Source organism: Fukomys damarensis, unplaced genomic scaffold, assembly GCF_012274545.1.
Source record: "Fukomys damarensis isolate Sample0158 unplaced genomic scaffold, DMR_v1.0_HiC HiC_scaffold_17, whole genome shotgun sequence".
NCBI lineage: Eukaryota > Metazoa > Chordata > Mammalia > Rodentia > Bathyergidae > Fukomys > Fukomys damarensis.
The window spans coordinates 59,819,132-59,830,018 of record NW_022900929.1 but is presented as its reverse complement, the minus strand read 5'-3'; the positions used below and the strand labels follow the sequence as shown (position 1 = coordinate 59,830,018).

The 10,887-nt window shown below is 33.1% G+C and overlaps 1 protein-coding gene across 7 annotated transcripts in view; it reads right to left on the bottom strand.

Annotated features, from left to right (window-relative positions):
* Window positions 1-10,887, bottom strand: part of Mipol1 (mirror-image polydactyly 1) — a 301,689-nt gene that overhangs the window by 57,148 nt on the left and 233,654 nt on the right. The gene's annotated exons all lie outside the window — the stretch shown is intronic.

The following is a 10,887-nucleotide window of genomic DNA, read 5'->3' as shown; positions in this document are numbered from 1 at the left end:
ATCACACGACAAAAAAAAAAAAAAAAAAAAAAAACCCTTTAAAAATAAAAAAATGACATATTTTAACTTGCTAAATCTGAGAACAACCTGTTTGAGAAGTTCTATTAATATTTTTTTAATTTGATGAAAAAATTGAAACAGAGAGGTAAGAAATCAACCTCATGGCTCCAGCAGAGCCAGAACACCATCTTCCTCCCTGAGCTTGGTCACTCCTGTATACTTGCCCTGGAAAACAGAGCCCCACCTTATATGGCCTTTCTATGCACTACCTGTCAGCCAGGTATCAGCTTCTCAAGTACAGCAGCCTTTTTTCCTGGTTAAAGCATTTGTTTGGATTGCTATTCCATTTGAGGTGATCTGACGAACTCCTCCTGATCCAGTAAGGCACAGCAGAAATACTACTTTCTCAGAAAACTTTGTGCTTCACATTTAAATTTTGATGCTTTCTCTTTGTTAGTATCTCTTACTCTTTCTTCCTTAGAACTTACAATCATTGGCTACCTTTCCAGTTTCATTTTGGGATTTAGTTCCCACTGTCAATATGCTAATACTCTACTTCTACTGGCCAATTTTTATTTTATGAGAAGGACATATTCCTTTAGAGCTTGAGGGAATAAAAACACAATTCTTAAGAAAATTTTCTATAGGAATAAAGGTGAAGTAAGGAGAGTATGTTCCCAGTATATGTAAATCTGTAACCATGGAAGCCCATTTTTTTGGATTCAGTGCTGTTTTCACTCCGAGAATGCTCTTTCTTCTCTAGATGACACCTAAGGCCCAATGTTTAGCTTTCTTCAGGGAGTTTTGTCACATTTGACCTCTTTCCAATGTGGCTTATCTTCAGATACATTTCCTGGCATACCAGCAGCATTATAATTTAAGAGTACTTAAATTATATGGGAATATGTTTTGTTACATTATAAATAAATCATAAAATAGCAGAAGAATCACTGAATCACTCTTAGAAGTTCAAACACGTAATTAATAGTGTGGCTCACACAATATTCACATAGGATGATAACAATTTCTACTTATTATGAAGGTAATATAATGTATTTCATATTATATTTATAATTCATATCAAATAAGACTATACATTATCTCCTATGCTATGCTGCTCATCACATTAATTTCAATAGAAGGTCAATGTAGAAATATGCCCTTCAATGGGCACTACTTTACTCCAATAAATAACGTATAATAGATTTTTTTTTTTTTTTTGCAGTCGGGATTGAACTGAGGACCTTCACATTCAACTATATTGCTATCTTTTTTAATTTTCTAATTTTGAGACAGGCCTTTGCTAAATTCCTAAGCTGTCCAGGTTGAGCTTGAACTTGTGATACTCTTGCCTCAGCTTCTTACAGTGCTTGTATTACAGGAACTGTGCCACAATGCTTGCCTACAATTTCCTTTTCTGTAATGGTTTTTGTCTTAGTTTCAATATCTGCTAGTCTACTTCTCATGTCTTTGGCCTTATCGTCCTAGTCCCTGACTCTCTGTACTTCTTCAGCTTGGAACCTGTTAGGCTTATGACCTACTTATACTTAGATATTTTACTTGCAAATATTTATTATTTCTTCAACTTATCTGCTTACTCGTCTCTTCAATTTGTCTGTGGAACTCTCTCTCTCTCAACTGTAATGTCATGCATGCATTAAACTCATTCCTCCAACTGGTACTTTTCCATTTATGTCAAGTTTTGTGCTACTTTGCCTCATTCCTTTTTGTCTTCATGATCAGGTATCACTCAATGCCTTACATTAGATCATTTGACCCTCCATCCTATATATGAATTTACTCTTCTCTATATGTATTTTATAGTTGCTTAATCAATTGTGCTCTATATATGCTATTTAATTGAATTAATTAATTTTATATTAGAATTTGGAGGCAAGGTCTCATAATACAGAGAAGTAGTTCTTAACTGGGGCTACTTCTGTCCCTCAGAGGACGTTATGCAATGTCCAGAGACAGAGTGATATTACTATCATTTAATTGATAGACACCAGAAATGCCGCTATACATCCTCTACGGCATAAAACAGACCCTCACAACAAAGAATTTTCTAGTCCAGTACATTAACCTGGCATAGATGAACTTGGCATAGATGAAAATATGTTAGGTTGGACTTAGAGGATATAGATTCAAATTTGAGTCTTGTCATTCACTCTGACTCATTTGGAAAAATACTTTACTTCCTGAATATTAATTTCCTCAGCTCTAAAACAATGATAAAAATCTCATGAGTTCATATAAGAATGAAATGAGGTAACGTATATCTAGCACAATCTCTGGCCAAGAAAACAGCCGAATTGCCCAACAACTGGAGACTAGATAAAGATGTGGTTTCTCTATAAAATAGAGTACTATGCAGCCATAAAGAGTGACAAACTAGAGACATTTGTAGCTGCCTGGGTTCATACTGAGGCACACAGTGAAATAAATAGGACACATATGTGGAAATTCTGAATAGTTTTTCTGGTGTGAAAAATTAAAAGTGTAAATAAGGTTCAATTTGTATAATCGATGATGTGAAATAGGAAGAAAAGGGCTAAAGGAGTAGGGGAAGTGGGAAGGGCAGGGGAAAGGAAAGAAGGGGAAAAATATTAGAAAAGGAAAAAATGAAAACAAAGTCTTTATAAATAGGGAAGAGTGGAGGGGGTGAAGGGAGGGCAGAGGTATACGGAAAAAATAAGAACCAAGATCTGTCATGTAAAGGTACAAGATTTCAATGATGAATGTAACTGTACTGTATACCTAAGAACTACTAATAAACTTATTGTAGAAAAAAGCAATATCTGGCCAAGAATAGGCATACTTATATAATTTTTAATAGAAATTATTTACATCTAATTAACTTTGTATAAAATCTTATACACCACCCAGACATTTTATAAATACTTTGGTTAAAAACAGTTGCCTGTTTCTACAGGTTTTTCATAAATTAGGAGAAGTAAACTAGTTTTCTCAACCTTTATTCACTTACTGATAACATTCTTAAATCACTCTTTTTTTAAAAAAGAGGCAGGTTTAGCTTGTTTTACTGAATTAAAATAAATAAAACCAAAGCAAGTATGAAAGGTGAAAGTATGTTCAATCTTTCTGAGAAGACAGTGTCTGCTTTTACTTCCTGGTTTATTGCATCAATTAATCTGCTAAGGCCTTTCATGCAAATAATACTTGACCTTCTCACTTAATTTTGAGGAAATTAACTTATGCTCCAATAGGCTGTAATTCTGAGTGACACCCAGATAGAAGAAAATATATTCAGAATGGTTAAGAGGGTGGATGAGATTTAATCAGTAGATCAGCTTAGTGTTTCCACTGATTTGCTGCTTCTTTTGCTGCAGTTGATTCAGTTTAAAGAAATAACATTAAAATTGTTTAGTATGAATAATTCTTTAGTATAAAATCATAATTTATTTATTTTAAAGAATACTAAACACTACCAAACTTTAAGTTTTTAATAATTTTAGGTGGGCATATTGGTGAACTTATTAATATATATCAAAATACTTAGAGATACTATGACATATTTTTTTCTCATTGAATATTGGTACTTTTAAAGTATACAGTTACATTTGTCATTGGGACCTAGTACCTTTACACAACAGATCTTGGTTCTCATTTTTTCCTCATAACTCTACCCTCTGTTCACTCCTCCCCCCTCCCCTATTTACAAAGACTTTGTTTCCATTTTTTCCTTTTCTCATATTTTTTCTTTTCCCTTCTTTCCTTTCTCCTACCCTTCCCCACTTCCCCTACTTCTTTAGCCCTTTTCTTCCTATTTCACATTGTCAGTTATACAATTTGGACCTTATTTACACTTTTAGTAATATTTGTTGAATTTATTGACTAGAAAAAAAGGTATCAATCTATACAACAATATCTAAGGAATAATTTTGAAATGTTTATTAAATGTACAACAGCACTTAAAACTGATGGTGGGCAATTTCCTCATTAACCAAGAGTGAATTATATGCTCCATGCATTTGGTGGCCTGGGGAGCCAGAGCAGTAGGATTATGCTCACAAAGCCACTTATATTTACCACAACTGAGATTATAAGGAATGAATTATATTAAAGCTATATCACATAACACATAAATATGTTTTTATAGCCATGTTAAAATTACAGAATAGGAGCTATGACTGGAAATAAAATGAAAGTAACACTTTCTAATATAATAGAAAGGAGACTTTCGAGAAGCTGGAAGAAAAGGGAGATGGAATAAAAAAATATGAAAATTTCAGAACTAAAAAATGTAATACCTGAAGTGAACAGCCTGGTGGATGGGCCAACAACAAAACTCAGAGGACAAAGAAAAGAATCACAAAACTTAAAGATGAAACAATGAAAATGACCCAATATGAATAATAGACACATAGATTTAAAAAAAAAAAACAGTTTCAATTACCTGTTGAGTATACGAAAAGCACGAACATCACATTATCAGAGTTAGAGAAAGAGAAATGAAAGAGTACGTAAAGGAAAAAATGACTGAAAACTCCCCAAATTTAGGAAGGAACATAAACTTACAAGAAGCTGACAACTCCACATGAAGAAATTTCATGTAAATACATGCAGAGATACATATCATTAAAATTCTGAAAAGTAAAAGCAAAGGCAAAATCTTGAGAGTAGTCAGTAAATGGGTCCTACACACAGGGAAAAAGCAATTTAAATACAGAGATTTCTATTCAGAAAATATCAAGGCCAGAAGGAAGTAGCACATTACTTTTCCCAAAAAGCTGAAAGAACTCTCAACCCATATGTGTTCTTGACTTGAAGAAATATGCTTCAAGAATGAAGACAGAAACCAAGATATTCTCAGATGAAGGAAAATTAAGGAATTTGTCCTGTGTAGAGCTACTAAAAAGAATAGCTAAAGGAAGTTATCTAAATATAAGGGAAAAGATAAAAGAGCAAATCTTAGAATGTCAGGAAAGAAGAAAGAATACTATAAGCAAAATATGAAGACGTATAATAGGCCAACTTGAGTTTTAAAAATTATGTTAGATTTTGCCGGGGATTTAGCTCAGTGGTTCGGTGGCCTGCCTTGCAAGGGCAAGGACCCGAGTTCAATCCCCGGTACAAAAAAAAAAAAAAAAGAATGGGAAGCACAGGGCCAGGGATTTAGCTCAGTGGTTCGGTGGCCTGCCTTGCAAGGGCAAGGACCCGAGTTCAATCCCCGGTACAAAAAAAAAAAAAATGTTAGATGATTGAAGAAAAACTTATAATGCTATGGCATGATTCTAAATGAGTGTAGAATGTTACTGAAAACAATTATAAGCAAGGGAAGGCAAATGAATATAAATATGGTAAAGTTTCATATTCCACTGAAAATCAAAATGACATCAACAGACTGCATTAATGTCTGTATTAATATAACACCTTGGCAACAATTTAAAAAGATAAAAAGACATACACTGAAAAACACTGCAGGAATATAAAAATATAATTCTAAAATTTGTTCAACTTAACCACGAGAAGACAAAAAAAATCTCCAGAGAAACAAGACAAGAAATCTCAATAAACAAATAAACAAACAAAAGTTATGGTAACATTAGAAAATAAATAATAAAATAGCACTCTTAAATGCTAATTTAAATGTAAATAGTCCAAATGCAACAATTACAATACAGAGATGGACAGAGGATTTAAAACATGGCCCAACTATATTCTGTCTACAAGAAAGTCATTACAAATATGGTGATATAGGTGAATTAAAAAAGACTATAACAAGGTAAATTATAAAAATATTAGCCAAAGTAGAGGTGGCTATGTTAATATAGATAAAATAGACTTTAGAGCAAAGAAAGAAATCAAATAAAAGCATTATATTATAATAAAAGAATCAATCTATCAAAAAGACTTACCAACCTTAAATATGTACACATTAAACAGAACCAAAAATATGTGAAGCAAAAATGACAAAAATCCTAATTATAGTTGAAGACATCAACAACTCTTTCATCTAGACAGAAAACAGCCAAAGGATACAGAAAAACTCAATAACATCATCAAACACCAGCATATAGCCAATATAGACATTCTATTCAAGCACAGCTGGGCATACATTTTACATGCCCAGAAGACATACACCAAGATACAGCATGTGACCATAAAACATGCCTCAATATATTCAGAAGATCTAAGTCATACATCCCATGTTCCCTGACCACAATAAAATCAAACCAGAGGTCAACATCAAATATTTATTGTTGTTGTACGTATTATATTAACAGGAAAAATCACAAAACACTTAGACACTAAACAACACATATCTAAATAATCCATAAATAAAAAGACATTATCATAAAGAATTAAAAAAATATACAGAAGCAAATGACAGCAAAATACAATATACAAAATTTGTGGGATATTGCTGAAAGTTTATTGCACTAAAATGCATATAGGAAAACTGAAAATGTAGCAACACATCAACACTATAAGCTTCTACTTCAACAACCCTGAAATAAAACAGCAAGTGTTAAGCAAGAAGGAGGAAAATAAAAAAGATAAGAGCAGAAAGAAAAACATAAAAGCAAAGACACACAAATTTAAGGAATATCATTTTTGATTTTTCAGACATAAAATGGATAAAGTATTACTAAGAACTGCATATCACATACATAAAAATAGCCACTTGAAAGAAATGGACCATTTCTGGGTGGGGGATTTAGCGTAGTGGTGCTGCCTCCTGCCTCCCAAGTGCAGTTCTGTGTTCGATCCCCAGTACTGGGGGTGTGTGGGGTGCACATTTCTTCAGAAAATACTGGTGCCTTTTTTGTAGACTTACTTTTATGTGAGAACATTAAAATCTACTCTTTTGGGAATTTCAGGTATTATGATATAGTGTTAAGTATAGTTACTATACTGTATAAAGATACCTAGGATTTACTAATCCTGGATATCTGGAATTTTGTACCCTCTGACTAACATTTCTCCATCTCCCCCCGCACCCCACCCAAGTCTTGCTAACTACCATTCTGCTCTGCTTCTGAGTTAGATGCCACATGTAGCATTTTTCTTTCTGTGTTTAGCTGACTTCTCTTAGTACAGTGATCTCTGGGTTCACCCATATTGTCAATACTGACAAGATTTCCTTTTTAAAAGAGCTCAAGAATTTTCCATTGAGTATGTATACCATATTTACTTTTCCATTGGCCAACTGACAGATACTTAGTATATTTTCACATTTTTGCTATTGTGAATAATACTGCAATGAGTTATGGTGCAGACATCTCTTCAACATAGTAATTTTATTTCCTTTGGATGTATGTACATAGGTGGGATTGCTGGATCGTTTCATTGTTTTCTTTTTTATTAGTCCGTCTTTGTAATACAGAATGATGATGTTCATTTTGGGGAACTGGTACATGTGTATAATTTATCTTGATCATTTTTAATCTCTTTTTTCTCTCTCTTCATTCCCCCTCTCCCAATCCCCTTCCATACACCTCCAAGAATCTATCTTCTAGTTTCCTATTATTTGTCCTTATTATTTTAAAAAATTTAACAGAAATTCCATAATGTCATGCATAATGGCCTACTAATTTACATTCCCACCAACAGGGTACAAATGTTTCCTTTTCTCCACGTCTTCACCAACACTTATCTTTCCTATGTTTGATAGTGGCCATTCCAAACATCAACAAAGATCTCACTGGTATTCAACAACAGCACAATATATATTCTTCTCAAGCTTATATGAAACAGTCACTAAGACTTACCATGTGAGGCATAAAACACATCTCAAATTTAAAAGAAACCATACAGATATGTTTTCAGATCCCTATGAAATTAAACTTTAAATCAATACACAAACACAAATGAATAATAAAAATATATTTTGAGATTAAAAAACAAACTTCAATGTAGGTCTAAGAAGAAGTTTCAAGAGAAAATAAAAGATGATCTAAACTAAGTGAAAAGGAAAAAAATCAACAGTTTTGGGATTCAGCAAAGTACAGCTTAGAGAGAAATTTACAGAATTGAATATATATAGCAGAAAGAAGAAAGATCTGAAATCAATGACATAAGCTTCCATTTCAGTAAACCAGACAAGGAAGAGCAACATAAACCCAAATCAAGCACAGAAGATGAAATAATAAAATTTAGACTACCAATAAACAAAATTTAAAACAGAAAATCAATAGAGAAAAACAACAAAATCAGAAGTTTGTTATTTGAGAAGATCAATGCATTAGTTTTGTACTTTAACAAATCGCCAGGTAAGTGGCTTAAAACAACAGAAATCGATTCTCTAATACTGACAGAAATCTGAAATCAAGGATGGCAGAGCCACTGTCCCTCCTAAGGCTCTAAGGAAATATTTTTATTTGCCCCTTGCAGCTTTGGTCACTGTTAGTATGACTTCACTTACTCCAGTCCTTCACTTCAATCTTCACCTTCATCTTCACATAACTTTCTCCTCCGTGGTCTCTCTCAAAATGCCCTACTTTTCTCTTGCAAGGTGACATGTGATTTCATTTAGGATAATCTAGAACAAGCCCCTCTTCTTAAATTCTTTAACTTAATTACATCTTTCTTCATACAAGGTGACACGTAAAGGTTCTAATGATTTAATAACTTAGATGAAATAGTAAATTCTTTGGAAGACACGAACTACTGAAACTCACACAGAAGAAATAATCTGAATATGGTTTTATTTATTAAAAAATCAAATCAATAGTCAATAACATTTTAAAAAAGTAAAGAACAAAGTTCAGATGATTTCACTTGTGAATTCTTCCAAATATTGAGGGAAGAAATGATAAGCAGTGTCTATAATTGCTTCCAGGAAACAAAAGAGAAACACTTCACAAGTCAATCAGTGAGGCCAGCATAACCTTCAACCAAAACCAGAAAAAGATACTACAAGAAAGGAAAACTCACAGATCAATATCTATCATAAACAAAGATGCAAAAGCCCTGAACAAAACATTAGCAAATAAAATCTAACAAAATATATAAAAATTAAATGCTGTGGTGGAGGACTGACAGTAATAAAGTTACAGTAATCAAGACAGCACTGTGTTCCGAAAGAATAGGAAAAAATCTGTGTGCTGTGAGAATGAAATGAGAATTCATAGAGTGGAAGAAAAAAAAGTTTTGCAAAATACATTAAATGATAAAGGATCAGTATGTAAATCATATATTAAATTCCCAAAACTCAATGTAAGAAAATAAAAGATCTCAATAAGAATTTCAGAAAAGAAGATATACAGATAGCAAGCAAACATATGAAAAGATGCTCAACAGTCTTTAGGGAATTACACATTAAAACAGCAATAAGATATCACCATACATCCATTAAAATGATTAAAATCTGAAAGACTAACATACAAATTGCTGGTGAGGACACAGAACATTAAGAATTTTCATTTGTCACCGGTGGAAATGCAAAATGATGCAACCACTTTTCTTATACAACCACTTTCTTTTATACAACCACTTTGAAAGACAATTTGAGTGTTTCTCACAAAACCAAATAAAGTCCTATATGATCCAGCATCTATGTTCCTTAAGTATTTACTTAATAGAGTTGAAAAAATATGTCCCTACAAAAACATGTTCATTAATATTTACACCTGCTTTATTCATAATTTTTCAAAACTGAAAGCAACCAAAACATCTTTCAGTAGGTGATAGATAAATGAACTGTGCCACATCCCTATAACAGAGTATTATTTCATGATAAAAATGAGCTATCAAGCCATGAACATGCATGGTGGAAAATTTAATATGAGTACATATTGCTTGGAAGAAAAAGCTAATGTGAAAAGGTAACATGCTGCACAATTCAAACTATATGACATATGGAAAATGTAAAACTATAAAAGGGTACAGACACAGAGAAACAGTGATAAAAAGTAGAACATAGATTTTTGAGTGCAAGAAAACACTTTTGTATGATTCTGCAGGGACAGAGCTATGACATTATGTATTTTTCAAGACCCAGAAGAGCTGCACAACCTAACACGAGATACGAAGGAATAGTCAAAGATGGCCTGTATGGTATCCACACCAGTCCTGAACAGCCTTAAATTCTGTTACATTGATAATAGTTTAGAACAGAGATAAGTAAAATCACGTTCATGGAAAGCTTATCAGGTCAGGGGGTAGAGAATGTGTACAACTTACTATGGTAAGTTAAGCTAAAAAATAGTTGGAGAAACATATGGCCAGGAATTGAGAAACATGAAAGGACTGTGGTAAATACCTTCAAGTATTTGAAGAAGCAGTTTATAGTATTTTGTACTGCTTCATAGGGTAACAGACTCTTCTAGCTCAAAAGGAGATTTACTCATTAAAATGGTACACTTCTAATGTGTGATACAGTATTGACACATTACAAAAATGAAGATGCACTTGCTATATTAATGTCATCACTAGATAACAAGCTGCTAGATGTGATACAGAAGTAGCACCTGCACAATACTGAGAGCTAGATTAAATTACCTACAGATATAAATGACCTTTTAACATAGAGGTTTAGGTAAATGCTAGGTAAGAGAATTTGACATCCTAATCTTAAAACAGAATATCCCATCTACGAATAGTGACCAAGGAAGAGTATTATATGCATAAGAGACAAAAAAAAAAAAAAATTTGAGGAGCTCAGCACTCTTACTAGTCAGCTTCTTAGCAAATGATTAAGGAGTTTATTCAGATATTGAAAATTATGCCTCATAACATCCACATTAATAATTATATTAAAAAGACAAAACAGAGCCGGGCATGGTGGCGCACACCTGTAATCCCAGCACTCGGAAGGCTGAGGCAAGAGGATCACTGTGAGTTTGAGACCAGCCTGGGCTACATAGTGAGTTCCAGGTCAGTCTCAACTACATAGTGAGACCCTGTCTGAAAAAACCA